General features: G+C 45.7%; 1 long non-coding RNA gene across 1 annotated transcript; it reads left to right on the plus strand.

Moving 5' to 3' along the window:
* The first annotated feature begins 4,082 nt into the window (after positions 1 to 4,082).
* On the plus strand, positions 4,083 to 7,894 carry LOC103173060. The gene is made up of 3 exons (XR_487050.2): positions 4,083 to 4,112; positions 7,468 to 7,635; positions 7,800 to 7,894. It is a non-coding gene; the product is annotated as an uncharacterized LOC103173060 (long non-coding RNA).
* Positions 7,895 to 9,171: the final 1,277 nt, after the last annotated feature.

The following is a 9,171-nucleotide window of genomic DNA, read 5'->3' on the forward strand; positions in this document are numbered from 1 at the left end:
GAGAGAGACTGAGAGAGAAAGTGACTCAGAGATACAGTGTGAGAGAGACTGTGAGAGAGAGAGACAGAAAGATAAACAGAGATACTGATAGTGAAAGATAGTCTGAGTGACTGAGAGAAAGAGAGACTGAGACACAGATAGAGTGAGCGACAGTCTGAGAGACACAGAGCGAGAGAGGTTGAGAGGCAGAGGCTGAGCGACTCAGAAAGAAAGAGAGAGAGAGAGAGACTGGGGGAAAGGCAGAGGGAGAGACTGCGAGAGAGACTGAAAGAGAGAGACCAAGAGAGGGAGAGAGAGAGAGAAAGACTTAAGGGTGAGAATAAGAGAGAGAGACTGAGGGAGAGGCAGAGAGAGAGAAAGGGAGAGAGGGAGCGATAGACATTGTTTTAAAGAGCGACTGAGAGAGCTATTGAGAGAGACTGAAATACTGAAAATGAGACGGAAATGGAGAGAGAATATATTTGTAGTGACTGTATGTTTTGCAGGCGAGGCAGTGAGAGACAGATATAGTGGCAGAAAGAGATTGACTGACTGAGAGAGAGATTGAGAGAGAGACAGAAAAAGAAACACTGATAGACACACAGAGAGAAACAAAGAGACTGAGAAAGATTGATAGAGAGAGAGAGAGAGAGAGAGAGAGAGAGACTGAGAGAAAATATATTTTAAAGTGTAGCGAATGTTGTTTTTGGGGGGAATCGTACAGAGTCAAAGAGGGAGAGAGAGAGAGAGTGATTGGGAGAAACTGCGGGAGAGATAGAGGTAGAGACTGAGGGAGAAAGTGACTCAGAGACAGAGTGAAAGAGAGACTGAGGAACAGCTTCAGAGAGCCTGAGAGATAGAGACTGAGACAGTGAGAGAGACTGTGATAGAGGGAGACTGGGAGAAAGAGAGAGACTGTGAGAGATAACATGTTATAATGTATAGTGACTGTGTTTTGTGGAGAGGCAGAGAACGAAAATTACACAGAGAGAGGAGAGAGAGAGAGTCTGTGAGACAAAGTGAAAGACGTAGAAGGAGACTGAGAGAGAGATGGAGAGAGTAAGAGAGACAGAGCGACAGACTGTGATGTGCGTGTGTGTGTGTGTCTGTCTGTCTGTCTGTCTGTGTGTGTGTGTGTGTGTGAATCTGTCTGTGTCTGTGTGTATGTGTGTGTGTGGTCTCTGTCTGTGTCTGTGTGTTTGTGTGTCTGTCTGTTTATGTATCTGTGTGTGTGTCTGTTGTTAGAAACATTTGAAACTCTCTCCAACAATTTGAGAATGATGCGATTCCAGTTTACCAATTGGTTGAGTTCAGTCACTTTATTCAGGTCAAAACAGCAGGAAATACACAAATAAATGAAACAATAAAATAATGCACAAGACACAAAAGTACCGACAGGATTCCTGTCACAGCACTGGTCGTGTCTCGCACTGCTCCACTACCGTTCCCGAGAGAAATCTAACACAACATTGTTTAAAGACACCTAAATAACTCCAGACAAAGCTGTCTTTTTTAAGAAAAACAACTCCCTATATGGTTATATCCATAATATGTTTCAGTTCTCCCTTTAACCACATTTTATTCTCTCCTGATCAGTCCCTTCGTCCAGTGTGTAAGTGTGAACAGACTTTCTGTGTCCCTGTACAACTGTAATCTTGTTGTTGTTGTGTGCATTTGTGTGTGTTCCTGTGAGTGTGTGCGATTGTGTGTGTTTGTGTGTGTTCCTGTGAGTGTGTGCGATTGTGTGTGTGTGTATCCCAGACGATCGAGTTCAAGATCGTCGTGCTCACCTTTAAGGCTATCCATGGCCTCGCCCCCTCCTCCCCTCTCTGACCTGCTGACTCTCTGCCAACCTGCCCGCTCCCTCCGTCCAGTGGGCTCCGGGATGCTCCATGTCTCCCGCCCGACCCGCCCTCCCATCGGTGTCCGGGCTTTCAGGCTCTCTGCCCCACACTCTGGGACTCCATCCCACGGTCCCTTCCCCTCACTTCCTCTCTTGACTCCTTCAAGGTCGGTCTCAAGACCCTTCTCTTCCATCGTGCCTTTGGTCTCCCTCCCACCTCCCTGCCTTCCCTCCCTACTACCCCCCATCCTCTCTCCACCCCTCCCCACCTCTCCACCTCTCCCACCCCCCTCCCCCATGCTCAGGCCCCGACTCCTGAATGTTCAGCGCTTTGGGACGTCCTGCCGACCTGAAAGGCGCTCTGTAAATGCAATTTTATGGATGTTATTGTGTATTTGTGTGTGTTTGTGTGTGTGTGAGTATGTGTGCGTGTCTGCGGGCATGTGCGTGGTTGTGTCTGTGTGCTTGCATGTTTGTGTGTTTCGTTGTGTGTATGTGTATTTATTTATGTTTGTGTGTTTTTGTGTGCGTGTTTGTGTGTGTGTGTTTGCGTCTGTTTGTCTGTGTGAATCTATGTATGTGTTTTTATATCTGTGTTTGTATTTGATTTTGTGTTTCTTTGTTTGTCTGTGTGTTTTTGCGTGTGTGTCTGTTTGTCTTTATGTATATTTCTATGTGTATGTGTGTGATTGTGTGTTGTGTTTATGTGTGTGCGTATTTGTGAGTTTGTTTTTGTGTGTCTTTGTATGTTTCTGTGTGTATTTGTGCGTGTGTTTTCGCGTGTATGGGTAAGTATGTTTGTGTGTGTAATTGTGTGTCTTTTTGCGCGTGTGTGTGTTTACGTGTATGTTTGCGTGTATTTGTGTGTGTCCGTTTGTTTGTGTTTCTGTGAGTGTGTGTTTGTTTCTGTGTGTTTCTCTGTGTATATGTGTCTGTGTGTCTGTATCTGTGTGTGTGTATTTGTCTGTGCGACATGTGTTTGTTTGTGTGTGTATGTGTGTGCTTGCATGAGTGTGTTTGCGTGTGTTTCTGTGTGTGTGTTTACTTGTCTGTGGGTCATGTATTTGTATATGTGACTGATTGTATTTGTCTGTGGGTCACGTGTTTGTTTATGTGTGTATGTGCATGTATGTGTGTGTGTTTGTGTGCCATTTTGTTTATGTTTGTATGTGAGCTTGTGTGAGTGATTGTGCTTATGTTTGCGTGTGTGTGTGTTTGAGTGTGTGTGTTGGCGTGTGTTTGATTTTGTGTGTATGAGTTTGTGAGTGTTTTTGTGTGTGTTTGTGTATTTCTGTGTGCGCGTGTGAGTTTGCGTGTGTGTATATTTGTGTGTTTGTGTGTATCTATGTATGTCTATTTATATCTGTGTGTTTGTTTATGTGCTGTGCTTCTGTTTGTGATTGTGTGTTTTTGAGTGTTTCTTTATGTGCGTTTGTATGTTTACGGGTGTTTGTGTGTGCGTGTTTGTCAGTCTGTTTTCGTGTACGTTTGTTTGTGTGTTTCTGTGTGTGTATTTGTGTGTGTTTGTGTGAATGTTTATGTATGTTTGTGTGTGTATGCGTGTTTGTGCGTGCGTGTTTTTTTCTGTGTGTGTGTTTGCGTGTGGTTGTGTTTGTGTGCATATGTGTGCGCGTTTGTGTGAATGATTGACTGTTTGTGTGTGTGTTTGTGTTTGCTTGTGTGAGTTCCTGTGTGTGTTTGCGTACGTATGTGTTTGCGAGGGTGAGATTTTGGGTGTGATTGTGTATCTTTCTGTGTGAGCGAGTTTGTGTGAGAGTGCTTGTGTGTTTGTTTGTCTGCATGTGTGAGTGTGTGTATTTTTGTGTGTATGTGTGTCTCTGTTTGCGCTTTGGGACGTCCTCTTATTATGTGACTCTGTTTGTTTGTGTGTGTGTGTATATTTCTGTGGGTTGTGTGTTTGTGTGTACTTGTGTGTGTGAGAGTAAGTGTGTGTCTGCGGTGATGTTTTTGTCTGTCTTTTGTGTGTGTGTTTGTGTGTGTGTTTGTGTGTATGAACTCCTGCAACCTCTCCGGCATCAAACAAACTGTGAGTGACAGTGGGTTACACACACTGTGTTTACTCTGATCCCTGTTATGTCTCTGTGTCTCTGATCTCCAGGTTGGACAGTAACAATCTGACAGCGGATTGTACCGAGGATCTGACCTCCGCTCTCAGCACAAACCACTCACTGACGGAGCTGCTCCTGAATAATAATAATCTGGGAGATTGTGGAGTGAAGCGACTGTGTGAGGCTCTGAGAAACCCGGAGTGTAAAATACAGAGTCTGTGGTAAGTAACGCACTGTGTCTCCAGAGTCTGAATGACTCCAATATCGCAATGTGTTTACTGTGACTGTCTGATCAGTGCGGCTGAATCTTGTGACAGGAATCGGTGTGACAGTGTGAGGCCACAGCCATCGTTTACATCAAACTCTCAATGTTTGATAATGTGTGTGTGTGGGTGTGTCCTTTGCAACTATCTTCAACGACTTTAGAACGACCCAGTTCCAGTTTACGAATTGGTTGAGTTCAGTCACTATATTCAGGACAGAACAGCAGGTAATACACAAATAAATGAAACAATAAAATAATACACAATACACAAAACGGTACCGACCGGATTCCTGTCACAGCACTGGTCGTGTCTCGCAATGCTACGCTACCGTTCCCGAGAGATATCTAACACTCCTTTGTTTAAAGACAACTGAATAACTCCACACAAAACTTGTCTTTTTTAAGAAAAACTACTCCTTATATGGTTATATCCATAATATGTTTCAATTTCAATTCTCCCTTTAACCACAAGGTCCTTCCGTATCCTTGTAAGTCCTGACCTTGTGTTGCCATTGTTTTGGGTTCTGCCTTCAGTCACTGAGCTTTGCCGCCTTTGCACTTCTATTTTAGATTCTTGAACCACACTTTAACATTAACCCAAGACAACAGTTTGTATGTATGTCTGTGTGTGTGTGTTTGTGTGTGTGTGTGTCAGTGCATGTGTATGTGGGTCTGTGTGTTTTTGTGTGTGCTTTCGTAAGTGTGTTTTTGACTGTGTGAGCGATTGTTTGCGTGTGGGTTCGTCTTTGTTTCTGTGTTTGTGTTTGTGCGTGTGTTTTTGAGTATATCTATATATATATATTGTGTGTCTCTCTGTCTGTGTGTGTTTGTTCCTGCAGAGTTTTTTGTGTCTCAGTGTGTATTTGTGTTCGACTTGTGTGACTTTGTGCTTGTGAGTGTGTGTGTGTGTCAGAGCTTTGGGACGTCCGACATGAAAGGCGACAAACAACTTGTAATCTTGTTGTTGTTGTTGTGTGCGTTTGTGTATGTTCCTGTGAGTGTGTGCGATTCTGTGTGTGTTTGTGTATGTTCCTGTGAGTGTGTGCGATTGTGTGTGTGTATCCCAGAGGATCGAGTTCAAGATCCTCGTCCTCACCTTTAAGGCCGTCCATGTCCTCGCCCCCTCCTCCCCTCTCTGACCTGCTGACTCCCTACCAACCTGCCCGCTCCCTCCGGCCAGTGGGCTCCGGGCTGCTCCATGTCTCCCGCCCGACCCGCCCTCCCATCGGTGTCCGGGCTTTAAGCCTCTCTGCCCCACACTCTGGAACTCCATCCCACGGTCCCTTCCCCTCACTTCCTCTCTTGTCTCCTTCAAGTTCGGTCTCAAGACCCTTCTCTTCGATTTTGGCTTTGGTCTCCCTCCCACCTCTCTGCCTTCCCTCCCCCCTCCCCCACCCCTCCCCCACCACTCGCCACCCCTCCCCCACCCCTCGCCAACCCTTCCCCATCCCTCCCCGCCCCTCCCCCACCCCTCGCCACCCCTCCCCCATCCCTCCCCACCCCTTCCCTATGCTCAGGCCCCGACACCTGTGTTCAGCGCTTTGGGACGTCCTGCCGACGTGAAAGGCCCTCTGTAAATGCAATTTTATGGATGTTATTGTGTATTTGTGTGTGTGTGAGTAGGTGTGCGTGTCTGCGTGTATGTGCGTGGTTGTGTCTGTGTGCTTGCACATTTGTGTGTTTGGTTGTGTGTATGTGTATTTATGTTTGTGTGTTTTTCTGTGTGTGTTTGTGTGTGTGCATTCGCGTATGTTTGTTTGTGTGAATCTATGTATGTGTATTTATGTCTGTGTTTGTGTTTAATTTTGTGTTTCTTTGTTTGTTTGTGTATTTTTGAGTGTGTGTCTGTTTGTCTTCATGTATGTTTCTAAGTGTGTGTGTGTGATTGTGTTGTGTTTTTGTGTGTGCGTATTTGTGAGTTTGTTTTTGTGTGTTTTTGTTTGTGTGTTTCTGTGTGTATTTGTGCGTGTGTTTTCGCCTGTGTGGTTATGTATGTTTGTGTATGTCTGTGTATGTGTATTTTTGTGTGTACTTGTGTGCTTTTCTGTGTGTGTGTGTGTGTGTGTTTACGTGTATGTTTGCGTGTGTTTGTGTGTGTGTCCGTCAGTTTGTGTTTCTGTGAGTGTGTTTGTTTGTTTCTGTGTGTTTCTCTGTGTAAGCGTGTGTGTATCACTGTATGTGTCTGTATTTGTCTGTTCGACATGTTTTTGTTTGTGTGTGTTTGTGTGTGCTTGCATGAGTGTGTTTTCGTGTGTGTCTCTGTGTGTGTACTTGTCTGTGGGTCATGTGTTTGTGTGTATGTGTGTATGTACTTATGTGTGTGTGTTTGTGTGCCATTTTGTTTATGTTTGTATGTGTGCTTGTGTGAGTGATTGTGCTTATGTTTGTGTTTGAGTGTGTGTGTTGGCGTATGTTCGATTTTGTGTGTATGATGTTTTGAGTGCTTTTGTGAGTGTGCGTGTGTTTGTGTGTTTATGTATGTACGTGTGAGTTTGTGTGTGTGTTTATTTGTGTATGTTTGTGTTTGTGTTTATCTATGTATATCTATGTATGTCTATTTATATGTGTGTGTTTGTTTGTACATTATGTTTTTCTGTTGGTGTTTGTATGTTTTTGAGTGTGTCTTTATGTGCGTTTGTATGTTTGTGGGTGTTTATGTGTGCGTGTTTGTCAGTCTGTTTTTGTGTACGTTTGTTTGTTTGTTTGTTTCTGTGTGTGTGTATTTGTGTGTGTTTGTGTGAATGTTTATGTATGTTTGTGTGTGTATGCGTGTTTGTGCGTGCGTGGGGTTTTTTCTGTGTGTGTGTTTGCGTGTGCTTGTGTTTGTGTGCATATGTGTGCGCTTGTGTGAATGATTGATTGTTTGTGTGTTTGTTTGTGTGAGATTCTGTGTGTGTGTGTTTGCGTACGTATGTGTTTGCGTGGGTGAGTTTTTGGGGATTGTGTATGTTTCTGTGTGAGCGCGTTTGTGTGAGAGTGTTTGTGTGTTTGTTTGTCTGCGTGTGTGAGTGTGTGTATTTATGTGTGTATGTGTGTGTCTGTGTGTGCGTCTCTGTTTATGTGACTCTGTTTGTGTATGTTTGTGTGTATTTTTCTGTGCGTCATGTGTTTGTTTGTATTTGTGTGTGAAAGTAAGTGTGTATCTACGGCGATGATTTTGTCTGTGTTTGTGTGTGTTGGTGTGTGTGTGTGTGTTTGTGTGTATGAACTCCTGCAACCTGTCCGGCATCAAACAAACTGTGAGTGACAGTGGGTTATACCCACAGTGTTCACTCTGATCCCTGTCATGTCTCTGTGTCTCTGATCTCCAGGTTGGACAGTAACAGACTGACCGATGGCTGCACTGATGCTCTGGTCTCCGCTCTCAGTACAAACCGCTCACTGAGGTTCCTGGACCTGAGCTTTAACTCCTTCACAGACGGCTCTGTCCCCGGTCACCGCCGCCTCATACAGACCTGCACCAGTCTGGAGAGGATCTGGTGAGTGTTTGTGTCAGTGTTTAATGTGATAAACACAGAGAAAGGGCTGCGTATCAGAATGGGAACAGTTTTAAGGGATTTATTTATTCATTAAACTGCGACACGAACAGTTTACAGTTTGTACCATTATCCCATGGGTTTATTTCCTGTTTAATGTGTTTCAGGCTGTGGGAGAATGGGTTCAGTTCAGACGGAGAGAATCAGTTGGAGTCACTGCAGGGAATCAGAGCTGAGCTGTCAGTGATAGTGAGATTTTGACTGAGGCAGTGACTGTCCACACTGTCTGTGTAATATGGAATATATTCTGTGCACTGAATTGACTGATTATTAAAGATGTTCACCCTGATTCCTCTTCCATCTCTCCTCTGGGGACCGTTATTGACACACACCGCCTACAGCCGTGCGGGCGGCTGGAGAGCCCCGACCCTCAGTCACTGCTAAACTGCTGTAAGCGAACACAACTGATGCATTTTCTCTCAGATTCTCTCTCTCTCTCTCTCTCTCTGTGTGTCAGTCTCTCTCAGTTTATATATTTCCGTCTCCCTATTTCAGGCTCTCTCTTTCGTTGTCTCTCTTAGTCTCCATCTCTCTCTCTGTCTCTGTCTCTCTCTGTGCCTCAGCCGTCACTGTTTGTGTGTGAGATCCTGAGAGAGAGATCAGTCCGAGTGTTCGTGTATGTCAGAAAGAGAGTTTGCAGACCGTGTGTCTGTGTGAGAAGGAGAGGGAAAAGTCAGTGGGTTTGCGGGAGTGGCAGTGAGCTGTCAAAGTGTGCGCGTGTGTGTCAGAGAGAATAGTTATTGTGCGTGAGAGAGAATGAGAACAGTGAGTGTGTATGTGTGTGAGAGAGCAGTCAGTGTGTGTGTGTGAGAGAGCAGACAGTGTATGTGTGTGAGAGAGCAGTCAGTGTGTGTGAGAGCAGTCAGTATGTGTGTGTGTGGGAGAGCAGTCAGTTTGTGTGTGTGTGTGGGAGAGCAGTCAGTGTGTGTGAGAGAGCAGTCGTATGTGTGTGAGAGCAGCCAGTGTGTGTGTGTGTGTGTGTGTTAGAGCAACAACAAGCAACAAGATTCCATTTATAGAGCACCTTTCACGTCAGGAGGACGTCCCAAGGCGATGTTCAGTTTGGTCAGGACCCGTGCATTGGGGGGAGATGGTCAGTGTGAGGGGAGGGAAGGGAGGGAGCGAGGAAGGGGGAAATGGTCAGGGTGAGGGGAGGCAAGGCCAGGGGCGAGGAGGGGGCAAATGGTCAGGGTGAGAGGGAGAAAGGAGGGGCCGAGGAGGCGGGAAATGGTCAGGGAGAGAGGGAGGGAAGGAAAGGAGGGGCCGAGGAGGGTGTAGAGAGTCGAGAGGGGAGCTGAAGGCACAGTCAAAGAGAAAGGTCTTGAGACTGAAGGAGGAAAGGGCGGAAGCGGCGAAGGCACTGGGGGATGGAGTTCCAGAGCCTCGGGGCTGAGAGGCTGAAGGCCACCGATGATAGGGCGGTTGATGCGGGGGATGTGGAGCAGACCGGAGCCAGAGGAACGGCGGGTAGGTAAGTAG

This window comes from Callorhinchus milii, unplaced genomic scaffold (genome assembly GCF_018977255.1).
Source record: "Callorhinchus milii isolate IMCB2004 unplaced genomic scaffold, IMCB_Cmil_1.0 Scaffold208, whole genome shotgun sequence".
Taxonomy (NCBI): domain Eukaryota; kingdom Metazoa; phylum Chordata; class Chondrichthyes; order Chimaeriformes; family Callorhinchidae; genus Callorhinchus; species Callorhinchus milii.